A 12,476-nucleotide genomic window follows, 5' to 3' on the forward strand; every position below is an offset into this window, starting at 1 on the left:
GGACTGATCTTTGTAGTCTAACTTGTTTATTGGTCAACGGGTCGTACATATGTAATTGATTGATTATATACGATTGATATAACAGGATTGTTTGGTAAAACTACAAGAATACAAATAAGATGTATAAGTATTAAGCATGGATAGCATGTTCCATAACACTTGCAAAAGCACATGGTAAAATGGATACCTATACATAGGATTACATGTCTAACATCTAACAGTTATAACTCCCTGAATAACAGTTACAACTGACTGAAAAGCTCTCCATAACATGATGTCCCTGAAACAAAGGTAGATCTCTCACCAGATATGCTTTTACAAGGATGATGGAGTTTGAGAAAGAGACATGCATAGGACAGCTCTGCTGATGTGTCCTGGAGACTGGAGAATTCTCTTTCCCAGGACGCTTTGCACTCCCACAATGCAGTAGTCTTTGCAACAGGAAAAACAAAGTGTAACTTAACACCACTAGATGGTAATATAACCACACTAAACACTTCAGAAATACCAAGACTGAGGCAGACGTGATCTTTAATGATTCTCTAACCCTGCTGGGAAGAACACATTGCCTTGGACTTTGTTACAGATATGGCCTCTTCTGCTGGATGTACAGTTATCTAGGTGGTCATGGACTAGTTTTCCAAGATGGCGCACTATGTTCCTTTGGCTGGACTGCCCTCAGCTGCTGAACTTGCTAAACTGTTCATAAAACACATATTCTGCTTCCATGGTCTACCTTGGCTTATTGTTTCCGATCACGGAGTCCAGTTTACCTCTAAGCTCTGGAGAGCTCTTTTCCGGCTGCTCGAAACTGAGCTGGACTTCTCTTCCGGATATCATCCCCAGACCAACGGGCAAGTGAAGCGGGTCAATCAAATATTAGAGAACTATCTCCGGCATTTTTTTTCAGCCCAACATGACAACTGGGTACAATTTCTACCGTGGGCTGAATTCTCCTATAAAAACCACTCTAGTGAGTTTACTGGATCCTCTCCATTCTTTGTCATTTATGGACAACACCCTCGTACTCTTCTCCCTGTTCCTACATCTTCTGGGGTACCTGCTGCTGATTCCTCTTTTAGGGATTTTTTGAAGGTTTGGCGTGACACCAAGGACTGCATCAACAAAGCGGTGACTCACATGAAAACTAATGCAGACAAGAGAAAAAGAAAGCCGCCTCAGTTCTCGCCAGGAGATAAGGTATGGCTCTCCTCTAAAAATATCCGCTTTAGGGCTTGTTCACACGACCATGTGAAGCCCGTGCTGTGGACCGCAAATTGCGGTCCGCAATGCACGGGCACCGACCATGTCCCAGCTGCATGGGGATCGCGGACCAATTCACTTGAATGGGTCCATCCGTTCCACAAAAAGATTGAGCATGTTCTATCTTTTTGCAGTGCGGCGACACGGTGCCAATCCTCCTCAAGAGGTAGCGACCTGGTGTTCAGCTCGGGAAAGTCTATCACCACCATCAGGGGTACTGTGAAGATCGAGGGGTACACTTAGACAATGCCCTTAGAGGAGGTAGTACACGTGGCACAGTGGGTTCACACCAGCTGGTTCGTGACATAGCTGCTGCGGCTTTATGCAATATGCAGACTGGCAAGGAGAGCAGGGGTGATGAGTGGGTGGAGGATGATGAGGGCCTAAACCCCACATGGAATCAAGGTCATCTGAGTGATGTGTGCAGTTCGGAGAAAGAGGTGGTGGTCACGCAGCACAAAAGAGCGAGCAGGGTGCAAAAGCACAGTGGCTGTCCCCTAGCCAGTATGCCTGCTACTGCCCACTATACCAAGGGACTGAGGACACCAATGCCAGCTCAAAGGAGTTCCTTGGTGTGGCAGTTCTTTTTACTTAAAAAAATCGACAAGATAATGATCGCGTAATATGCAAATTTTCGTAATGCTAACTTTCGTAATGCAAATTTTTTCGCTGATTTTTCAATTGCCGAGCAGTCATAGCACTATATCGAATATATTTATTTTTTTGAATATTCGTAATATTCTAAATTCGTAATATATAGCGAAAAATAATAAAAAAAATATAGAGCAATTTAGCTAATGTAGTGCTATAATCTTTTTTTTAATAGTTGATTTTGTTCCAATGTGAAGTTCAGATGAGAAAAAAATTACAACTATTAAACAAAGAAGATTATAGCACTATATTAGCTAAATTGCTCTATATTAGTTTTTTCCGAATATTAGGTATATTTCTATATATGCTTGTTTTAGAAAATTACAAATATTCAAGAAAACAAATATATTCTTTTTGTGAATATTTGTAATATTCTAAAACAAGAATATATAGCAATATAGAAAATATTCCGAAAAAAACAATATAGAGCAATTTAGCTATTTTAGTGCTATAATCTTTTTTTCAATAGTTGACATTGAACTTCAAATGAGAAAAAAATTAGACAAAGAAGATTATAGCACTATATAAGCTAAATTGCTATATATTTGTTTTTTCGAATATTCACTATATTGCTATATATTCTTGTTTTAGAATATTACAAATATTCGAAAAAAAAGAATATATTCAATATAGTGCTATATATTAGTTTTTTAGAATATTCACCATTTTTCCTAAAGTCATGATTCCTCCCTGCTTCTTGCTTGTGGGCCAATGAGCCATTGGTTCACAAGCATGAAGCAGGGAGGAATCATGTTTTTACTCGACAATTTAAAAATTAGCATTCCGAAAAGTTGCATTACAAAAATTAGCAATTAAATTATTTTTCATATTCAAAATTACGAATATATATCCCTATATTCAAAATATTCACACATTTTTGAAGTACCTATATTCCTGATAAAAATCGCAATTCGAATATTTGTGATCAACACTAATTACCCAGAGATATCAGAGCTGCTGCAAAAAGTTTGAGCTGCCTGTGCACTCTTTTGGCATTCTCACCCTGCTGCTGTTAACCTGTATGGGCAGTATACTTCCTCCACCAACATGGCTATTGCTGATGACCCTGTCATCAGCATTACTATCCCACTTCTATGCCTCCTTGAAAAAACACTTCAGGCGATGATGGATGAAGATGTGGCACAGGATAAAGAGAAGGAGGAACAGGGATCATTCACATGGTTACCAAGTCAGTTGGCCACACGTGGCTCAGAGGGTGGGTTCCTGCACTAACAGCAGCCAGGTACACAACTGTCCAGCCAGGGCAAAAATTTGGATTATGAGGAGGATGATGAGAAAGAGGAACTGTTTTCACAGCAGGGTGGCACCCAAAGCAGCTCACGGGCATTACAGGAGCGTGGCTGGAAGGATACAGAGGACACAGATGATACACCTCCCACCGAGGACAGCTTGTCACTGGCCCTGGGCAGTCTGGCACACATGAGCGAGTACATACTGCAGTGCCTGTGCAACGACCGCTGAGTTTCCCTGATTGTTACCAGTGCTGATTAATGGCCACCCTGCTGGATCCCTGTTACAAGGGCAATGTGCCGTCCTTACTCCCGACACTGGAGCGTGATCGGAAGATGCGTGAATTTAAGCTCACACTGGTAGACGCACTACTGATGGTGTGCCTACCTGACAGCAGGGCTCAGTGGAAGCATGAGGTGGAGGAGGAAAAAGCCAACACAGCTGGGGCACTGGCACCACTTCAGGTTAGCATGGCAGAAATGTGGAAAACCTTAGTCGCCATGCCAAAACATCCAGCACCACCATCTGATATGGACCGTATTAGGAGGAGGCAGCGTTTTAGCAGCATGGTGTCCACATGTCTGCACGTACTGACTGATAGTTCTGCCCTATTTAACTTCTGGGTCTCCAAATTGGGCATATGACCTGAGCTTGCCCTTTATGCCTTGCAGGTGCTGGCCTGCGGCAAGTGTATTGTATTTTAAGTAATTTCCCTATCCACATAGAGCAATTGTCTTGCTCTCACCCCATTTTGCTTCCTTTTGCAGCCCTCTAGCCCTTAGGCCTCATGCACACGACCGTTGTTTGGGTCCGCATCCGAGCCGCCATTTTGGCAGCTCGATTGTGGACCCCTTCACTTCAATGGGGCCGCAAAAGATGTGGACAGCATCCGTTGCTCCGTTCCGCGGCCCCGCTAAAAAAATATAACATGTCCTATTCTTGTCCGTGCTTTGTGGACAAGAATAGGCATTATATTTGAAATTAGCAGGATGCGGGTTCAGTTACACAGACGCCAAATTATGCAGTGGTCAGGATACCCCCCCCCCCGTATCGCAGGTCAATTCAGACTTGCTGTTTGCGGCTTTTACCTGCAGTTGCGGCGGGCGGTGCCATCGGGTCCACATGCGGCTGTGGGGGGGGACCCGATAGCATGGAAGGCATCACAATGTCTAAGGAAGGCATCACGCTGCCTTCCGGTGATGAGCCTGTGAGATACAGCCCCCTGGATCTCACAGGCCGGAAACTGTATGAGTAATACACACAGTATTACTCATACAGCAAATGCTTTCCAATACAGAAGTATTAGACCCCAAAAGTTCAAGTCCCAAAGTGGGACAAAAAATAAAGTGAAAAAAAGTTAAAAAATAAGTTTTCCCCCCCAAAAATTAAAAGTTTCAAGTAAAAATAAACAAAAACGTCATATTCCTCAAAAAGAACAACAGCAAGCGATCAAAAAGGCGTTTGCCCACCAAAATAGTACCAATCTAACCGTCACCTCATCCCGCAAAAAATGAGCCCCTACCTGAGACAATCGCCCAAAAAACAACAAAAAAAAATATGGCTCAGAATATGGAGACACTAAAACATAATTTTTTTTGTTTTAAAAAAGCTGTTAATGCGTAAAACTTACATAAATAAAAAAAGTATACATATTTAGTATCACCGCGTTCCTATCGACCAGCTCTATAAAAATATCACATGACCTAACCCCTCAGATGAACACCGTAAAAAAATAAAAACTGTGCTAAATAAACCATTTTTTTGTCACCTTACATCACAAAAAGTGTAATAGCAAGCGATAAAAAGTCAAATGCACCCCAAAATAGTGCCAATCAAACCGTCATGTCATCCAGCAAAAAATGAGACCCTACCTAAGATAATCGCTTAAAAACTGCAAAAACTATGGCTCTCAGAATATGGAGACACTAAAACATCATTTTATTTATTTCAAAAATGATATTATTGTGTAAAACTTACATAAATAAAAAAAAAGTATACATATTAGGTATTGCTGCTTCCGTATCGACCGGCTCTATAAAAATATCACATGACCTAACCCCTCAGACGAACACTGTAAAAAAAAACAAAAAAAAAACAAAAAAAAATAAAAAATTTTTTGTTACCTTACAACACAAAAAGTGTAATAGCAAGCGATCAAAAAGTCACACGCACCCCAAAATAGTGCCAATAAAACAGTCATCTCATCCTGCAAAAATCATACCCTACACAAGGTAATCGCCCAAAAACTGAAAAAATTATGGCCCTCAGACTATGGAAACACTAAAACATGATTTTTTTTGCTTCAAAATAGAAATCATTTTGTAAAACTTACATAAATAAAAAAAAGTATACATATTTGGTATCTCCGCATCCGTGACAACCTGGTCTATAAAAATATCACATGATCTAACCTGTTAGATGAATGTTGTAAATAACAAAAAAGAAAAACGGTGCCAAAACAACAATTTCTTGTTACCTTGCCTCACAAAAAGTGTAATATAGAGCAACCAAAATCATATTTACCCTAAACTAGTACCAACAATACTGCCACCCTATCCCGTAGTTTCTAAAATGGGGCCACTTTTTTGGAGTTTCTACTCTAGGGGTGCATCGGGGGGGCTTCAAATGGGACATGGTGTAAAAAAAAAAACAGTCCAGCAAAATCTGCCTTCCAAAATATGTATGGCATTCCTTTCCTTCTGCGCCTTGCTGTGTGCCTGTAGAGCTGTTTACGACCACACATGGGGTGTTTCTGTAAACTACAGAATCAGGGCCATAAATATTGAGTTTTGTTTGGCTGTTAACCCTTGCTTTGTTACTGGAAAAAATTGATTAAAATGGAAAATTTGCCAAAATATTGAAATTTTGAAATTGTATCTCTATTTTCCATTAATTCTTGTGAAACACCTAAAGGGTTAACAACATTTGTAAAATCAGTTTTGAATTCCTTGAGGGGTGTAGTTTCTTAGATGGGGTCACTTTTATGGAGTTTCTACTCCAGGGGTGCATCAGGGGGGCTTCAAACGAGACATGGTGTAAAAAAAACAGTTCAGCAAAATCTGCCTTCCAAAAACCGTATGGCATTCCTTTCCTTCTGCGCCCTGCTGTGTGCCCGTACAGCGGTTTACGACCACATATGGGGTGTTTCTGTAAACTACAGAATCAGGGTCATAAATATTGAGTTTGGTTTGGCTATTAACCCTTGCTTTGTAACTAGAAAAAAAATATTAAAATGGAAAATCTGCCAAAAAAGTGAAATTTTGAAATTGTATCTCTATATTCTATTCTTGTGGAACACCTAAAGGGTTAACAAAGTTTGTAAAATCAGTTTTGAATACCTTGAGGGGGGAAGTTTATAGAATGGGGTAATTTTTGGGTGGTTTCTATTATGTAAGCCTCGCAAAGTAACTTCAGACCTGAACTGGTCCCTAAAAATTGGGTTTTTGAAAATGTCAAGATTTCCTTCTAAACTTCTAAGCCTTGTAACATCGTCAAAAAATAAAATATCATTCCCAAAGTTATCCAAACATGAAGTAGACTTTTGGGGAATGTAAAGTAATAACTTTTTTGGGAGGTATTACTATGTATCATAGAAGTAGAGAAATTGCAACTTGGAAATTTGCAATTTAAAAAAAATATTTGGTAAATTTGGTATTTTTTTATAAATAAAAATGATTTTTTTTACTTCATTTTACCATTGTCATGAAGTACAATATGTGACAAAAAAAAATAAAAAATCTCAGAAAGGCCTGGATAAGTCAAAGCGTTTTAAAGTTATCAGCACTTATCTGGTCAGATTTGCAAAAATGGCCAAGTCCGTAAGGTGAAATAGTGCCGAATCCTTAAGGGGTTAATAGTCTATTGTTTTGTTCGTGACACCAATTGCAGCGTGCGCAGGGTACTGTTACAGGGCCCTTTAAGGTGTTGTAACTTACGTACCAGGTTAGGAATGTCAGAGTGGTGTAATGTCTCTGTATAGTAGTGGTAATGGTGTCAACGGCGTCTCCTACCTGGGTACGGCCTGACTCCTGGATCCTGGCTCACTTGAAATAAATTGAGTGTGGTGCTAGTAGGAGTAATTGAGGAATTTGCAGTAGCAATTGAGATCCAGACTTTGAGTAAAGTTCAAACTTGTCTTTACTAGTTGCAGCTTTCATCCAAGTGAGATACAGCTTAAGTCTTTGGTCCCAGCAGGTATTGGCAATGTGTGGCAGGAATCTATCTTCTGCTCTATCATGTGCCTGGAGCTTTTGCAGGAAAAGTACGTCAGCTTGTTGCTCTGTAATATGGCAGGAATTTGGCTTCTGCACTGACTATCTTCTGCTGGCTTGGGGCTGACTAGCTGAGGAGGAATATGGCTTCTCCTGGGTCTCTGGACGGTACTCACAGCTATCTTCACAGGGTATGGTTCTTCCTGGAATTCTGGAGTTGTCTGCTTGCTTCTACCAGCTGAGTCTGCAAGGCTCAGGATGGGGATGATGATCAATTGTCTCAGCCGAGACAAGATCCTGGCTTTGGATCCCTATATCTGGGAGCTCCTACAGGCGCAGCCTTCCCCTAGCCGGGGTGGCTGGCATACTAACTCTAACTTCCTTCCCTCCCCATGAGGCAGGATGTGGGCAAGCCCACTTCTGCTCATAGAGGGGGGAGTTAAACTGGAATGAACTATTCCAGTCTAGAAACACTAAACTGGCTAAGTCCTTGCTGAACACATTGCTGCCACCTGCTGGTGAACATAGAAATTACAGCAATATATATTTACAAGGCTTTACAATGCACATTGGCGAGGATGTGATATAAAATTAGATTAGATGACAAGCTAAATACACTTAACAGGTTGTAGCGGTGTAAAAGAGTTTTGCAACACAACTCTGGGGTGTTACATATTGATGGCCACCCGTTCCGCAAATTCTGGAAGGCACACGGGCGGCTTCCGTATTTTGCGGATTCGCGGTTTGTGGACTGCACAAAAACGGCACGGTCGTGTGCATGAGGCCTTACTATGAATATTTTACAGCCATTTTACACCACCAAAGTATGGGTCCCCATTGACTTCTATGGGGTTCAGGGTCTTGTTCGAGTCAAGTTTAGATACCCAAACCAAACTTTGAACTAAAGTTCGGCTGAACCCGTCAAACATCCACAGGTCCGCTCATCCCTATGCATTAGTATAACCCTGTTAGTGAATGTATTTTATGGCAATTACTGTATTAGTATACCTTTGTTACTGAATCCATTGTATTTCTTCAATATACTGTGAAGTTTCCGCTAATGGATTGCACTGCCGGAATATAGCAATTTTATTCAACATATTGTATTACTATTTTAAACTGTCAATATCAGTGTGAAGTGTGTTTTTGCAGTGACCCAGAGAATTATTGCTAAAGGTTTATTGCTTTTAAAAAGTTAAATGTTTTTATTTACAGGGTTTCTACCATCAGAATTACTGTTATGTAGCTGACTGACATTAGCGATTAGCCTCTAGGTGCTATGTGGGCGTAGGCACCTAGATGTTCCATCTACTCACCCTTTATCCCGCCAAGGTACTCCATTCTGCCCGCCCCGCTCCTCTTGATTGATGTCCAAGTTCCATGCATCAGTGAGGAAATCCCACGCCTGCGCCGTTCACTTCTGTATTCGGCGCAGGTGCAGTGAGCGAATGATGCGCTCCTGTTGCTGGCTTCCTCACTGCGCCTGCGCCGACTACGTCACAGTGGGGAAGCCGTCACCAGGAACGCGACCTTCACTCACTGCACCTGCGCCAAAATCAAGAGGAGCGGGACGGGCAGAGCGGAGGACCTGGGAGGAATAAAGGGTGAGAAGACGGAGCCTCTAGGTGCTGAATCTACGCCCACATAGCACCTAGAGGCTCATTAGCATGTTATAAAAGTGTGTATTTTAGCAAAACGGCTGCAGGGAGAAATGTAAAAAACATACTATTATGTAGTGCTGACATTAGCACATCACTAATGTCAGTCAGCTACATAACAGTCATTTTGATGGTTGAAACCCTTTAATGGAAAAGCACTCACCTAAATAATTATTAGGAACACCATACTAATACGGTGTTGGACCCCCTTTTGCCTTCAGAACTGCTTTAATTCTATGTGGCATTGATTCAACAAGGTGCTGATAGTATTCTTTAGAAATGTTGGTCCATATTGATAGGATAGCATCTTGCAGTTGATGGAGATTTGAGGGATGCACATCCAGGGCACGAAGCTCCCATTCCACCACATCCCAAAGATGCTCTATTGGGTTGAGATCTCATTGTCATCTTCAAGAAACCAATTTAAAAAAATTATATGCAACATCTTTTTCAAGATGTTCCCCAGGCTCGCACGCTTTAGCATTTTTATCCTTCCTGTATATTTCCATGATGGCTCTTAAAATTGCTTCATATAATGTAAAGGGATGCAACTCGCCCTCTAAACGCAGCCAGATATTTCGGATTTTGAGGAAGGACAAAGCGAACATTGTTTTTCTACAGGAGACCCACTTTAAGTCTCAACATTTTCCAAATTTATCCCACTCTTATTTCTCAAATTGGTATCATTGTGGTTCCCCTACATCTAACTCCAAAGGAGTAAGCATAGGGTTTCAGAGCAAAATACCCTTTATTCTAGACGACCAATTATGTGACCCTGAGGGCCGTTTCATAATGATTAAAGGGAAGATAGGCCAACACCTGTATACTTTCGTAAATGTATATGCCCCGAACAACCGACAGATCCCTTGGCTTAGATCCCTTTTAGCAAAAATGGAATCTTTTAGAGAAGGAGTTACAGTAATGGGTGGGGACATGAACCTCGTTCTTAACCCCTTGATAGACTCCTCATCCCATAAATCTGTTCAATCCCAGAAAGGACTTAGCTCCCTTATCCGGGCACTAGCGAAGGCTCGCTTAATCGATGTATGGCGCACTTCCCACCCTGACTCCAGGGACTATACCTTTTTTTCACCAATGCATAAGTCATATCAACGTCTAGACTACCTGTTTATCTCAAAGGAACATCTCCAGCTCTGCTCAGAGGCGACTATGGGGTCCATTATCCTTTCGGATCATGCCCCCATATACATCCACATTAAACCTCCTCTTACCTACAAACCCACTAGCCAATGGCGGTTTAATGAACTGCTCATAGGTTCACAAGATAGTAGAACTAAGCTACAACGCCTCCTAGTAGAATACTTTGACATTAACTGTACCCCAGAGGTTTCACCACAGACTGTTTGGGATGCCCACAAAGCATTTATTAGGGGCCATTGTATTAGCTTAGGAGCCCACCTTAAAAGAGACAGGGAAAAGCAAATAGACTCCCTACTCACCAAGATTAACTCCTTGGAAAGCGCACACAAAAGATCTCTGTTGGAAGCCCACTTACAAGAATTATCCATATGTAGAGCCTCCCTCAAAAATCTTTTGAACATGGCATCTGCCAAACTATTTCTACACTCCCAATACAAAATGTTCGCTCATGGGAACAAAGCCTCCCGTTACATGATGTCTAGGCTTAAGAGCAGGAAATCGAATAACTACATTCATAAACTGAAAACCCCGGAAGGCGGGCTAACTTTTGAGTCGACCAAAATCGCCTCGTTGTTTAGGGAGTATTACCAATCCCTCTACAACCTGGATTCCGCACACTCTCTCTCGGGTAGCTCAGACGCCTCGACACCCTCTAGTTCATATCTGGAGAACCTAGCACTCCCCCGGATCACGGAACAAGATAGAATCCATTTAGCTTCTCCATTCTCTCATGACGAAATTTTATACGCAATTAAGAGTTCCCCCAGAGGGAAATGCCCAGGCCCGGATGGGTTCCCGATACCGTACTATTTATCCTTCCACGAAATATTGATCCCTCACCTCCTGCCAATCTACAACGACTCCTTAAGAGGCATTCCCTTGTCTGCGGATATGACTAAAGCCCACATCACGTTAATCCCTAAAGAAGGTAAAGACCATTCACTCTGTCCCAACTAATGTGCTCCCCTCACTAATTTATAGAGATCAAGTAGGATTTGTGAAACATAGAGAGGGGAAGGACAATACATCCCGAATACTCAACATTATCCATTATGTCAAAAGGAAAAACCTGCCCCTTTTCCTTCTTAGCACAGATGCTGAGAAGGCATTTGACAGAGTCAAATGGTCCTTTATGTACTCAGCACTGCGCACTCGTAACATTCCCCCCTCCTTCATTAATGCCATTGAAGCTATGTATTCAAATGCCTCTGCCTCCGTTAGGGTTAACGATACTCTGTCAGATCCCTTTAGAATACGTAATGGCACTCGCCAGGGCTGCCCTCTCTCCCCCCTATTATTTGTCCTTGCTCTCGAACCTCTTCTTCAGACCATTCGGATGGATAGGGACATCCAGGGAATAACTCTTGGGGATCAACAGCACAAAGTCGCCGCCTTCGCAGATTATATTCTATTAATAATTAGTAACCCTGAAATAGCGTTACCAAAAATTTACGGCCATCTAGAAGTTTACGGAGCTCTTTCTGACTTCAAAGTCAACCACAATAAATCACTGATAATTTCTACTGGCATTGGGAATGCAGTTAAGACTCGTCTTGAGGCCTGCTCGCCTTTTAATTGGTCTTCCCCGTATTTAACCTATTTAGGGGTGAAAATAAGCGCGGACCCTAAGCACCTTTTTAACTTAAACTATATCCCTCTTCAGAATAAACTGATTGAGGATATCAATTCCCTGGATGTCCCTACACTCTCCTGGTTTGGGAGGAAAAATATTCTCCTCTCGCTTATTCTCCCCAAGCTCACTTATCTTCAACAGACTTTGCCTATCCCAGTCCCGTCCAACTACTACTCAAAACTCAAATCATTGTTCAGATCCTTCATATGGAACAAAAAGAAAGCTAGGTTGTCATATAGGATGCTGTCCTACCCGAGAGAGAGGGGTGGCATAGCTCTGCCGGACCCCGAACTATACGGTCGAGCTGTTCTGCTTACTAGAGTGGTAGACTGGTTGGTAGCCCCTGAACATAAATCTTGGGTCTCAATGGAAGAATTTTTACTGGTGGCCCCCTTCAAAGCATCCCTACATGCACACCCCAACCTTTCTCCTACCATAAAAGCTACCCTACATGCTTGGTACTCTCTGCAAAACACCCCCTTAAACTCTCCGCTACCTTCGCCGACTCTCAAGGTAGCTGATGTCTGCCATCTAGCCCCACAAGCTCTAAGAGATAGCCTTCCCATTGGAATTAGTAAGTCGTCAGTGAATCTGGTAGACCTCTACAAAGATGGCCAACTACTCTCCATAAGGGATATGAGTGATCTT

This window comes from Bufo gargarizans, chromosome 2 (genome assembly GCF_014858855.1).
Source record: "Bufo gargarizans isolate SCDJY-AF-19 chromosome 2, ASM1485885v1, whole genome shotgun sequence".
Classification (NCBI taxonomy): domain Eukaryota; kingdom Metazoa; phylum Chordata; class Amphibia; order Anura; family Bufonidae; genus Bufo; species Bufo gargarizans.